This window comes from Callorhinus ursinus, unplaced genomic scaffold, assembly GCF_003265705.2.
Source record: "Callorhinus ursinus isolate GAN/ISIS: 27379988/994484 unplaced genomic scaffold, GSC_fseal_2.0 scaffold5, whole genome shotgun sequence".
Taxonomy (NCBI): Eukaryota; Metazoa; Chordata; class Mammalia; order Carnivora; family Otariidae; genus Callorhinus; species Callorhinus ursinus.
The window spans coordinates 25,259,838-25,274,152 of NW_027397067.1; positions in this window are offsets into that span (position 1 = coordinate 25,259,838).

Consider the following 14,315-nt stretch of genomic DNA (forward strand, 5'->3'; position numbering starts at 1 on the left):
CCATAATTTTCAGAAGCTGAAGAAACAGTTTAGCCAAATAATGTGATCCTTTCACTAATTTGTTAGAATTCAAGGCTAAATTAGATCAGTTTGAATTTTTGAAAGGCACCAGGGGACGCCCACTCTCTCGTGGATTCAGAGTCTGGAAAGGTGATTACATCATACTGGGTAAGGTCCTGCTGACGTAAGCAATTGTAATTCACAGGTGCCGCCCATCTCCTTTAGCCCCGGTCGCGGCACTGGCTTCTGAGATCACGGGAGGTTTGGCTCTGAGGTATCGCGAGATCTGGTTTTCGCGGCCTTAACTATTCTGCTGTGGAAGAGAAGGGACCCTGGTAGCTCCGGGTGTTCTGAACAGGCTCGCTCCTTTGGCTTGTCTTAGCTCTACGCTACCCAGATTCTGGAAGATCTCAGGAAGCCTGGATGCCAAGTCAGCACGAACCGCGCGTGCAGAGTTCACTATTACAGTGCCTTCCTTCAGGCATCCTGGAACTCTAGGCCTGAGTTAACAGGGGCCACCGCAGCCTAGGCAGCCATCCTCGTGGGGCCAGAGGTTCCTCCTGCTGCGTTCCCCATGCCTAGCGTGGAAGGCCACGTGAGCCAGAGGTGCCGGGCTGGCACGTAGGGCCTTGTGGGAGTCAGGTCTCCGAGGTGCCTCATCAGCAGACATTCCGACAGTGCCTTGGATGGCAAGACTAAGGAGCTCCTGTGAGATCTGGCTGCAGGGAACAGGCATCTCTGTTTTGGGGCATTCTGGACCTTGGCAGCTTGGTGTGTTCCCCAGAAGTCCCTGCCTGTGGCCTGCTCTATCCACTGCCCAGACCCAGATGGGGGGCAGACTGGACCTTGCAGTAATAAAAATAGGCCAGATCCTGTATTTATACTTAGCTGAGAGGTGAGTGTTCATTTATAGCTGTTAAGTATAAATGACCTTTATTTTAATTCAAAGAATTCCACCAGAAGTATTTAACTGACTTCAGTTATCGTACATTAGAGGAAGAAAATTGGAGACCGTTATTCCTGCCTAATAATAAGATTTTTGCCCCTACTTGGCTTATTGCTTTGGTACTGCTGAGATGTTCAATGGAAGGAAATAATTATGGTAATATTATCCAGAACAGATGTGCTGGAAATTGTCCCATAACTTTGATAGGGTTTTAATCGACAAAACAAAAAATCTTAGGCTCCTTTGAGAACTGTAGTTGGATAACCTCTGCCTATGTTGTATGTGAGTTTATGTGTGTGTATAAATTTATATTTGTCACAGATTGATGCTGTGTTAGATAAATATTTTAGAGTTCATCTAACTACCATTTATTCTCTCAGTTTGCTGATGGAAAAAAAAATGGAATATGCACTACCTTGGCCAAAGTCACATAGAGCTGTGACTAATTTCAAATAAATTCCTTATATTTCCAATCATATTTTCTATATTTCCCTGAGATACAGCCAGGAATAAGAGCACAAACCAAATGTTAGAGTCCTGATGCCTAAATACTTTGAATACTCGCTCACAAACTTGAGAAAATATCAAAAGTCATTGCAATGTAATACAATACTGTACATGTAAGGGTGAGTGCCACACTAATAAGAAATAAACCTAATTGGGTATTTAGATGTGTCAATTTAGGAGCATATTTATTTGTTGCATGAGAACTTATTTTTTAAAAAGTAAAATACATCTTTTACCGCATATGCACTCTCAAAGACATTATAAAGCAACCAGACAAGTAGTATTTCTGTATGAACTAGAAGCCTATTGAATGCTTTTTTTTTTTTTTTAAGATTATTTATTTATTTATTTAACAGAAATAGCACAAGTAGGCAGAGCAGCAGGGAGAGGGAGAAGCAGGCTCTCTGCTCAGCAGGGAGCCCGATGCAGGGCTCCATCCCAGGACCCTGGGATCATGACCTGAGCCGAAGGCAGCAGCTTAACCGACTGAGCCACCCAGGAGCCCCCTATTGAATGCTTTTTAAAAATAGTACTAATAATAGCCATTTTCACATAGTGCTTATTTGTGCCAGGCACTATCCTAAGTAATTTTTACCTAAATTCACACATTCCACACTGTAATCCAGTGAGGAGAGTACTGTTATTATCATGTTCATTTTATGGATGACAAGAGGAGTTCAGTAACTTCCTCAAAATCACCCAGAAAATAAGTATTGGAGTCAGGATTCAAACTGTTAAAATACAGCTCTGGATTCTGTGCTCTAAGTAATTATTTCTCCTCCCATAGCCAGCATCTTTTACGTTAGGTGTATAGACAGTCTAATCTCTTTATGTAAACATCTTTTTTCAGAATAAGTACAAAGTGTGAAGATATTTTAGTCATAAACAAATGCCCTGAAGAAGTCATTTACTGCAGAGGAGGCTTCCATTAACCAGACAAATGCCCCGCTGGACTCCTAAGGGACATGTAAGTCCCTTATGCAGTCCCTTGGCCCCTTGATTATATTCCCTTGTCTTCTCTTCTCCCCCTCCTTTGCTTCTGATCAGTGTCATGTTGTGAGGGCTGTCCCCCCACATGCAAACGAGTCAAAGCATTCGTTGTTGAGTAAGTTTGTGTGTGCTTTTTCCACCTGTGGTTATATATTTTTCCTTGAAATATATTTACCCCCTATGGTTGGTATATATTTTCCATTTGCACATCTGTTTTTTATTCATTTATTCCTCCTTTCTTGTCTACTTTTGGATGAATCAGGTTTAATTTAATTATTCTGTTAATCTTAAAAATAAAACTGCCAGTTGGGGTGCCCGGGTGATGCAGTTGGTTGAGCTTCCGACTCTTGTTTTTTGGCCCAGGTCCTGATCTCAGGGTGTGAGATAGAGCCCAAGTAGGGCTCCACACTCAGCGGTGTGTCTGCTTGAGACTTTATCTCCCTCTCCCTCTGTCCCTCCCCACAGCTCTCTCTCTCTAAATGAATAAATAAATCTCTTAAAAAGTCAAAATAAATAAATAAAACTGCCAGTTATTTTACCAGAAAAAAATAGATTTATTTTGGGAATAGCAGAAAATTGCAATCTGGGACAAGCAAGCTACAGCAAAACCATAGGCAAGTCCGCAGAACAAAGGAGGTTCATAGAAGAAAGGAGGATATTGTGAGGGCTGTTATAAACAAAAAGTCCATTGGAGTAGCCTGGGAGTTGCGACTATAGGGGCTTTTCATTGTCAGAGCTGGGACTGTGTCTCATTGGCTGGGCTGTGGTAGGGAGGAGAGAAGAATCTTTTCCTCCTGCTGGTGTGGTGAAGTAGTAACTCACATAGTATGGACTTGCAACTTTCCTGTTGGGTTTGCAGTTGAATAGTAGGGCAGAGGAGCTCCCTGCTGGTCTCTTGACTCCCTTCTAAAGTTTTTTAAAAAATTGATTTTCACAGTTCCATTTTTTTCCTTCTCCATTAACAGTGTAACTCTCTTATTTTTCTTACAGTGGTAATTTCTAGAGAACATAATAGGCATTTTTTTTTATGTATTACTGCCTACCTTTAAATTAGCACATTTGTCACTTCTCAATGCAAGCACCTTCAGACAGTTTCACTGTTTACCCCACTCCTGCCTTTTGTGCTTCTGTTGTACTAAATTTTACTTCTATGTTTGTGATCTGCCTTACAAGACATTATTATTGTTCACTGAAGTAGTCAGTATTCATTTGCATTCACCTTTTCCAATGTTTGTCATTACTTCTGATATTCTGTGTTTCTATATAGTGTCATATTTATTCAATATGAGGGCCTATCTTCATATCCGGTAGTGAAGCCTACTCATTGTATATTTGCTCAGTTTTTATTTATCTGACACGTCTGTACTTTGCCTTCATTTTTGAAGGATGTTTTTGTTAGAATTCTAGGTGAATTGTCTTTTTCTTTTGATCACTTCAAAGATATTCCATTGTCTTTTGCCTTCCATACTAATGATGATCCTTAAACTATAAGTTTTAATTTTTTTTTCTTTTGGTTCTCCTTTGAAAGCAAAGTGTGATTTTCTTTGGCTGCTCTTAAAATTTTCTTTCTCTTTATTTTTTGGCAACCTAACTAATAACTAACAAGTAACTAAAATATTGAAATCACCCATAGATTTCTTTTTCTTTCTTATTTTTCTTTGATTTTTGGTCATTTGTTTATTTTCCTTTTGCATGCCTCATACTTTGGACTGGATCAAATTGTAGCAATTCAAAATGATGTTATCTTCCTCCAGGTGGGCTAAATTTTCTTTTGGAAAATAGCCAGAGCACTCGTGGATCCCCTTGGTCCTATTAAGGCTTGGGTTTTTTAGTCTTTGTTAGAGCTATTTTATTTTTGTCTTTATTCCTAAGGTGTAGCCCTTAATATTACAGTGTTGCCTTTCTGGGGTCTCAGATTAAAGCTTTGGGTCTTACCAAAGCCACCCATCTTGGCAGGGTTTGAACTCCAGCTATTCTTCCAATACCATGTGGCTGCTGTGATCTCTGCTTTAGCATTTTAGCCCCCCCACATGCTGTCTCTACTAAGACTTAAAAAGATTTTTCTAAGTCTTACTCTCTGAGTGCAGTTTAGAAGTCAGCCAGTGATTTAGGGGAGATTTGTATACTAATTTTTGAACTCTTTCTCTGGGGTTTCCTTCTCCCCTGGGGTTTGCCCTTTAAATGGCAGTCAGTATGGGAGCCCCAAAATCTGCTGTCACTCTGTTCAGTGCAGCAAGACTTGCACTTCCTGCCTATGCTCTTATTTCCCTTGTCTGATATTTGGAAAATGACTTTAGTGAACAAGGAAGGCCAGAGAGAATATGAATCTCACATTATACATTCCCTTCTCTCAAGGAGGTTAGCTCTTCAAGTCCTTTCTATATTGGATGTTTTCCAAAACCTTCAAATCCATGCTTTATAGATTTTTCCCGCTTTTATAGATGTTTTGGGCTGAAGGATTAGTCCAAAACAAGCCATTTTACTATGGCTGGAACCAGAAGGTCACACATGTTTATTTTTATAAATTGTACTTTGTTCAGAAAGGTAATGTAACTCATGATGACAATGAAAAAGAATATAGAAGTTTGAAAGCTATATAATGAAAAATATATTACTCTGACCCCCATTTCCCTTTATAAATTCAGCTAAGCTTTGTATGCATTTAGAATCACAGATATGCATGTCTTTGTATGTATTTATGAATTTGTACATATATGCCCGTGAACTCTTAACATGCGACTCTGATTAAGAAATTAACACTTCCTTATTAATTTAAATGACTTTTACCATTTTTCTTTCCATTTTTACACTTTGTATGTTGTTAAATTTATCAAATCTTTTCCTTAATGACTCCTGAATTTTGAGTGATCTGCTTAGAAGGATCATCTTACCCCAAGCATATGTTAAAAGTATCTTCAATGTTTTCTTCAGGCACTTGAGAGTTTTCACTTATTATGTTAAAATGCTGAATCAATCTAAAATTTATTTTGGTATAAGAAATCCAGCTATATTTTTCCAAATGGCTATCCATTTTTCATAACACTTTTTTGATTAATTCATCTTTTCTACATAAATTTGAAAATGCTGCTGTATTTGAACTAAATTTCTATAAATATTGGATATAACTATTGGCTCTATCTTCTGATATGTTGCTGTCTTCTGATTATGTAGCTATTAGTCAGTACTAACATGTTTTATTAATTTTTTTGTAATATGTTTTAATGTGTGTTGTGGCTTACTACTCATATTTAAAAATTTTCCCAGTTAGTCTCACATCTTTATATTTTCAGTTAAAAAGTCATTTTTTTTGTCAATTAGATAGTCCAGTTTGAAAAACACAGGTATAATGTTGAACACCCTATGCTTTTGCTTTTGATCATAATTGCAGTTCCTGCTACCATTATTTCTGTCCTTTTTATTAAACTGGATCAATTGTATCCCTAGAGCCTATGACCTGAGGTCATATGTAATATGCACTTTGTGATGTGCTAGTATGTCCCTACTCCCTCCATACACACCCTCAGGCAGAGCCCCTTGAGAGCTCCTTTTCTTTTTCTGTCTCCTGTTACAAAACCAAGCCTAGTCCATCTAAATAGGACTTTGATGACATAAATGTATAAACCATATCACAAAGAAGTACTTGATATAAATGGGCAACAAGTTGTAGTCAGGACCAAAAAGAATAGCATAGGAAAATATGTGTTTCAACATTAAGCTGTGCACTGAACTTAGATAATATTCTCACTTAGTTCCTAGCTCTCTGTCTGCTACAAATATTCATCACATTGTTGTAAATAGTAAATACTATTTTAAATATCTGGCTATACTTGGAGAATAATCCTCCATTCATTTGGTTGATGCCAAACTGAAGCCGAGCTGTTACAGTCACACAGGTAGGTCAGACACTTAGGACCAAAAGTCTATGGCTCATCAAGTTTTGCTTTCATAATTTCCAGGCATTGGGGGAATCCAAGATCTGGAAGATCAAAAAAGGGTGGGGATCAGTTCTTGGTTGCTAAATTAGGCGGGAGTGTGGAATACCTACAGTTAATAGAGTAAGGTAAACCTAACAGAAAAATAAAAACAGGGAGAATGCAGAAGAGATTAAGCATATGGACAGGTTTATTTGTCTGTAATGTCAAAAAGAAATGTATGTGCAGCTGCTCTGGAGGCTTGTGTAGGTCAGATACAACAGAATTAGGTGTTAATATATTGTCTGGCACATATTCTAGGAGAGCTCATCACTATACCTTTCCTTTGTTGAAATAGTGTAATCCTTTGAAATGTCTGACCTATTAACTGCTTTATCTAAAAAAGAGGTAGTAAAGCATGTGATCTGGTGTGGACCTACCTGTGATTATCTAAGGGAATGTTAGTCCATTGCAATGCAGGATCTACTTTGAATGTATACAGCCTTTAGGAGACATTCCATATAAATCAGGGTTTCTTTGGTTATTGCCACATTTTAATCATTTAAAAATATTTTTTTATTCATGGGATAGTATCCATAAATATTGGCACATTTAGGAATTTATGTACAAGAATAGACATGCATCAGTGTATACATATTAAGAACCATTTAAGTGTGAACAGAAGACATAATTTATTTCTTATATATGCATTATTTCTTTTTATCTGTGCACACACTATTGCCTCATAACACCACAGGTGGTAAAGTGTTGAAATTATAGCATTTGGCATGTAATACAGTAAATATGAAAATTTTGCAAACATTTGAAAATGAGAATATGAATAAGAATTCCTTTATGCGCTCTTTACTAATAGTTATTAATAAATATAATCTTTATTGCGTATATGAGTCATCTTATTGAAACCATTTAAGCACTTTCCTTGTGTCAATTGAAGATCTATAACAATCCTGTAAGGAAAAAAGGAGTAAAAAAAATAAATAAGTAAAATAAAAAATTATACTAAGCCACAGGTAATTTCTGCTGGTTCTAATGGCTCTTCCCCAGCTCTTTTGGTCAATATGATGTTCTATTTGACAGTAGCTGTTAGTGTAGCACTGCCAGAGAAAGCCAGCCCGTGCATGCACCAGCCAATATTCCTCCACAGCCTCACATGTTGAGTAAATCTTTGCTTACTGGCAGCCTTGCCCACTGGTTGGAACACTTGACTGGAAAGGAGAAACATAGATGTGAAAACTTGGGTTGAGGGGGAAAGAGGAGACGTGGAAAAGTTCAGAAAAAAAAAGGGAAAAGGATTTGAGAATTCTTTTCCTTAAAAATAAAAAATAAAAATTTTAGGATGATGAATCAAAGTGGAAAATATTCATGTATAATTCATGGCCACATAACCATTGCTCTCATGGATTTTTTAAAATGTTTTTTTCTTTTAAGATTTTATTTATTTATTTATTTATTTAACAGAGGTGGGGGGAAAGCACAAGCAGGGGGAGCAGCAGGCAGAGGGAGAGGGAGAAACGGGCTCCCCGTGGAGCAGGGCGCCTGATGCAGGGCTTGATCCCAAGACCCTGGGATCATGACCTGAGCCTGGGGCAGAGGCTTAACCGACTGAGCCACCTAGGTGCCCCTGCTTCCATGGATTTTTAAAACAACACAATACAATGAAAGAAGTGTTTAGATAAAAGTATCAACGGTGTTGACTTCTTACAAATTCTTTACACTTAGAAGGAATACAGTTCTTTCAAGAGCAAGATGAAGTTTTACTTCCAGGGAAACATGCCACCATAATAGTTAAGGAAATGCTGTCGTTGTTCTCAACATTTTTATTTTTTGGAATAATTAATTTTATTTATTTATTTATTTTTTTAAATTTTTAATTGTTATGTTAATCACCATATATTACATAATTTGTTTTGGTGTACTGTTCCATGATTCATTTTTTGTTCATAACACCCAGTGCTCCATGCAGAACGTGCCCTCCTCAATACCCATCACCAGGCTAACCCATCCCCCCACCCTCCTCCCCTCCAGAAACCTCAGTTTGTTTTGAGCCAAAATTTAGCCAATATGTTCTTGTCCTTTGTAGTCTTCTTCAGATGTCTATAGATAAATGTATGCTAGCTATCATTTCCATTTATCCTACATAAGAAACAAGTAACTTATTGCACTTTGATAAAAAGTATCAGATTGAAAGGACCGATAGTTGAACATATGTTGAAAAATATTTCTTTCTATTTTCAAAACCCTAATATAGAATACATGAAAGGAAAAGTATATGTTCATTGAAAAATACTTACATTTGTTTGCATTAATAATGTTTATTTATAGGGTAATAACCTAAGTAAAGTACAAGTGAATTCCTAAAAATAATATAAGCATAACTAACATAACACAGCTATTGTTATAATAAATAAAACAAGTATTTGTACTAGGTGCATATAATTTATTTTATACCTTATGTAATAAAACCTAAAAGATTTCACTTTTGGAAAGATGATAGGATCAGGAACAAATAATTATGCTCTTGTAATAAAAACATATTTTCAGCAACACCATTAAAAATAGATACAAGTAAAGGTTGAAGTATTTAAAGTTATTAATGTCATTTCACTTCTTATCTTAAAATCATTTTTAAGCAAACCCCTTTCATAGAATGTGTACAGATTAAGTTGTGTGGAAAGAGAACAATAAACCACTTTGTCTTGCAGTATCAGCAGATGAGTAGACATCTATGAATGGAGAAGATAGAAAAAACTTGTGAATATCAACCTTTCAATCAGATTTTTTTGTAAACATATTCAACAGAAGAGGATAGATATGTAAATTTTCATAAACATTGCTTGTTTAAGGAACAGTTTAGATACCTTAGACAAGCTGGATGTGTAATGTAAAAGATAAAGCAAGATAAGATATTGCTAGAAGAACTCAGAATTCAAAGAATAGGCATAAAGTAAAAGAATACCCATGATGTAGGTGCGTTACATTGAAAGCAGATTTAAAAAAAAGAAAGAGTTATCTGACAATAGAACACATTTTTGGCAATATCTCCCCTACTCCAGTCAAACACCAACAAAACAACCACCCTATACTTATGGTTTCAGAGAGGTGCTGTACCTCACTATGGCTGTCTCACAGAATCCAGTCATTCTGATTGCCCCATTGGGTATTGGTGGGCCCAAACAAGCAGTTGACCTTCCAATCTCAGCTAGTTTAATCAGGAGATGCTTTGGTTCCCTTGCTAGGGTAGTGGCAATAGGGCTGAGTGGGAAATCCATCTCTATTCCCCATCCAGCAGAATCAGGCAGTGCTTCTATCCCCCCACTACCCCACCCAGATAGTTTCCATGTGGTCCAGTGGTTGGTGAACCTCCACTGCCACCTGGCATCAAGGAGACTGAACAAGATGATGCAAAACAGACTGTTCACCCTCTACTGCCTCCCACATCAGCAGGGCTCAGTGAAATGGTAAGAAGACATAGGACTAGTTTGTATTCTGCTTTTCCATTTCTCTTCCTCTAGTAGCATGGGGCCCAGCAGGGAAAGGCTCTTACACCTCTACTTGGAAGAAATAGTGCTGCACTAGTGGGTATCCCACTTGTGTGGGGTGGTGTGGTAAGACCAAGCAAGAAGCTAGTCTTAAATACCTACTTGGCCCTTGTGCTATACCTCAACAGGAGGAAAGTCTTTTATAGATATATAATTTATAAAAGTATATATAAATATGAAATCCCTGGACATAACACAAATATATTTATGTGTATGTGTTTCATTTTCTTGTATTACAAAATCAAGAAGTCCAGGATGCAATAAAAAATCCTATCAAGAACCAGGAAAATACCACAATATGAATGAGAAAAGATAGTGGCAACATAGAGACAAATCAAATGTTGGAATTATCTGACGAGGATTTTAAAGTAGCCATCATAAAAGCATTTAAGCAATTTAAAATTCTCTTGAAACAGGGGTGATTAGGTGACTCAATAGGTTAAGCATCCGACTCTTGATTTCCATTCCGGTCATGATCTCAGGGTCGTAAGATTGAGCCCCATGTCCAGCTCTGTGCTCAGTGCAGAGTCTGCTTCTCTCTCTCCCTCTGCCCCTCCCCCTGCTTGCATTCTCTCTCTCTAAAATAAATAAATCTTAAATATTAAAAAATAATTCTCATGTAACAAATGAAAAAAAAATAAAAATCTCAGTTAAGGGGCGCCTGGGTGGCTCAGTTGGTTAAGCATCTGCCTTCGGCTCAGGTCGTGATCCCAGGGTCCTGGGATTGAGCCCCATGTCGGGCTCCCTGCTCAGTGGGGAACCTGCTTCTCCCTCTCCCCTCTGCTTGTGCTCTCTCTCAAATAAATAAGATCTTTAAAAAAAAGAGAAAATCTCAGTTAAAAAATAGAATATCAAAGAAGAATCAAATGAAAATTATTGAACTGAAAGGTACAATAACTGAACACATAACTCTCTGGATGCGTTCAGTACTAGAGTGGAGATGTCAGAGGATAAAATAAATTAACTTGAGGACATATCAAAAGGGTTTACCTAATCTGAATAACAGAAAATGGACTGAAAATAAATTACTGTCTACTTTAAGAAAAAAGAAAGATCCCAAATAAGCAACCTTTTTGCCATAAGCAACCAGAAGAACAAATGAACCCAAAGTTAGCAGAAGAAAGGAAATAATAAAGATAAGAGCAGAAATAAATCAAGTAAGGAACCAAAAACAATAGAAAAGAGAACAAAAGAAACAAACTAAGAGTTGTTTCTTTGAAAAGATAAGCAAAATAAAAATTAAAAAGACAAATCCTTGGCTAGACTAATCAAAGAGAACTCACATTGACAAAATGTAAATGAAAAAGGAGACATTGTAACTGATACCTCATGAATTCAAAGGATCATCAGAGACTATTATGAACAACTATATGCCCACAAACTAGACACCCAAGAAGAAATGGAAAAAATTCTTAGAAACATACAATTTACCAAGACTGAATCAGGAAGAAATAGAAAATCTGGATAGACCAATTACTAATCAGTAATCCCAAACCTCCCAATCAAGAAAGGTCAGGACCAGATGGTTTCACTGGTGAATTCTACCAAACATTAAAAAATTAACACCAATCCTTCTCAAACTTTTCCAAAAAATCAGAGGAGGGAACACTCCCAATCTCATTTTACAAGGCCAGCATTATTTTGATACTAAAACCAGAAGAGGACGTTACTAGAAAAGAGAACTACAGGCCATTTTCCCTAGTGAATGTAGATACAAAATTTCTCAATAAAATACTACCAAACCAGGGCACCTGCTTGGCTCAATAAGTTAATCTGCCTTTGGCTCAGGTTGTGATCCTAGGGTCATGGGTTTGAGTCCCACATCAGGCTCCCTGCTCAGCGGGAAGCCGGCTTCTCCCTCTCTCGTTCCTCCTGCTTGTGCGTGCTCTCTCTCTGTCAAATAAATAAATAAAATCTTAAAAAAAAAATACTACCAAACCATATTCAGCAGTACATTCAAAGGATCATTCACCATGATCAAATGGGATTTATCCCTGGGATGCAGGGATGGTTCAGTGTACACAAATCAGTAAATGTGATAAACCACATTAACAGAATGAAGTATAAAAATTATATGATGGCCTCAATAGATGCAGAAAAAGCATGTGACAAAAATTCAACAACTATTCGTGATAAAAACTTTTAGACATATATGACAAGCTTACAGCTAACATCATACTCAATGGTGAAAGGTTGAAAGGTTTTTTTCTAAGATCAGGAACTGGACAAGAGTGCCCATTCTCATATTTCTATTCAACATAGTCCTAGAAGTCTTAGCTAGAGCAATAAGGCAAGAAAAAGAAATAAAAGGTACTAGAATTGGGAAGGCAGAAGTGAAATAGTTTCTGTTTATAGATGACATGATCTTATATATAAAATACCCTATAAAGACTCAATAAAAAAAAACTTTGAGAACTAATAAATGAGTTCAGTAAAGTTGCAAGATACAAAATCAACATAGAAAAATCACTGACATTTCTATACACTAAATGAAGTATTTGAAAAAGAAATTAAGAAACAATCCCATTTGCAATAGTATCAAAAAAAATAGTGGGGATAGATTTAGCTGTGGAGGTGAAAGACACTAAAACCTATAAAACACTGATGAATGAAATTGAAGAAACAAATAAATGGGAAGATATTCTGTGTCAATGGATTGGAAGAATTAATTTCCTCTTAGTCATTTTCTCTAACTACTCTGACAGAGAAGTTGAAAGGAAATAGCATTTGAATAGATACGCCTTCTTTTTGATCTTTAACCATTGGACATTTCTTCTTTTTGTTTGTGTTAAGTCTTAGAACATGATTAAAAAGCTCTTTTGTGTAGGAAATTCAAGAAGTTTATCTTAGGTGATTCTGTGTTCAATTTTATTCACAGTATTCTTATATTTATGATTATTTTTTTCCAGTTTATCATAGCTTAAATAGCCTCCTTTCTCTCTTTTGAACACATTGGACTACAGTTTTTTAATCTTAATTTTCTGGCTCTCTCAGTTGTCAACCTATAGCAAAATTTTTTTTACAAGGGAAATTTACTTTCTATACAAAACTTATAGAACAAAAATAATTACTCAAATACTGAATTTATAGAGTATGAGGTGCCCCAAAGGCTCTCTTTTAAAAGGTAGAAGAGAAGAAAACTTTGGCAGGAAAGCCCCATGTAAAGCAATTCTTTCTTCCTGGAAAACTGTGGGTATTAGCAATTTCTGATGTTTTCATTAGTTAAAAGAAAATACCAAAGTCATCCTCCTGTGGTTTTGTCTTTTTTAACTTGAATCTGAGTTTCCATTTTTTTGGCAGCATTTTCTTGCTCCTCAGTACTTTACACTGGCAGGGATGCTAGGCCTCTGAAGAAAATTTTGAATGAAACTGCTCAAATATTAGATAACCGGAAGGTTGCTAATCCTATTGCTAAACTGATTCATGAGTGGTCTTTTTCACTATATACCTATCCCCCTTATAGCCATGTTATTCACAATGCCAAGTGGTTTTACTAAGTCATAAATCTGATGTATCACTTCTCTGCTTAAATCTCTAAGGCTCTCTGTTGCCTATGGGGTGTTCCACGCTCCTCCTTGATCCATATAAAGCTTTCCATCACTATGAAATGGGTCTCCTTTATAGTCAGCCCCATTACTTGCTACTCTGGCTCCAGAATTTATGGTCCCACAATACCAAGGTACCTGTAGATCTCACAATCTAAATGTGTAATGCTTTTTACTTCTGTACTTCTGATTGTTGGTTTAGGAAGTCATGTCCATTGGAATAAAACAACATGTTGTTTCCCGGATCACTGAACACTACATCAAAAACTAATGATGTACTGTATGTTGGCTAATTGAACATAATAAAAGAATGAAATGAAATATAAAAAAATAAAACATGTTAGAATGTTGGAAAAACTATTAATTGAAGCCATCCATTTAAATCTGTATGATATTTGTAAAAACTTGGCTCAAGCCCACAGATCTATATTCTGTTTCTGGATGTATAAGATGGTAGGCAGTATCTCAGTGTTTTCACTTAGATTGCTGTGCATTTCTAGGATCTTATTTTTTATGGTGACTCTCTGATCCCAGTTCCTGGTCCCAGTTGTTTCACTCATGTTTCATTTCCTGGGAATATTCTCCTCTCTTTGCTCCATACCAATACAGATGTTAAAAAAAAATCACTTAAGTTTCTTAAAACCCAAGTATTTCCGTGTATAGTGGACCTATCTTAGTCTAGGGTAGTGGAAAGCATTCAAATTGAAACAACAAAAATGATTCAACAAAATATAAGTTCCTGTTATTTAATAATCCTTTAGGCATCCCATTATTTGAATTCAATACATATTTTGTCCCAAAGGACTTCTAGACAGGTTGCTTTAACTCTTTACACCCATTTATCCTTTTAATCTCT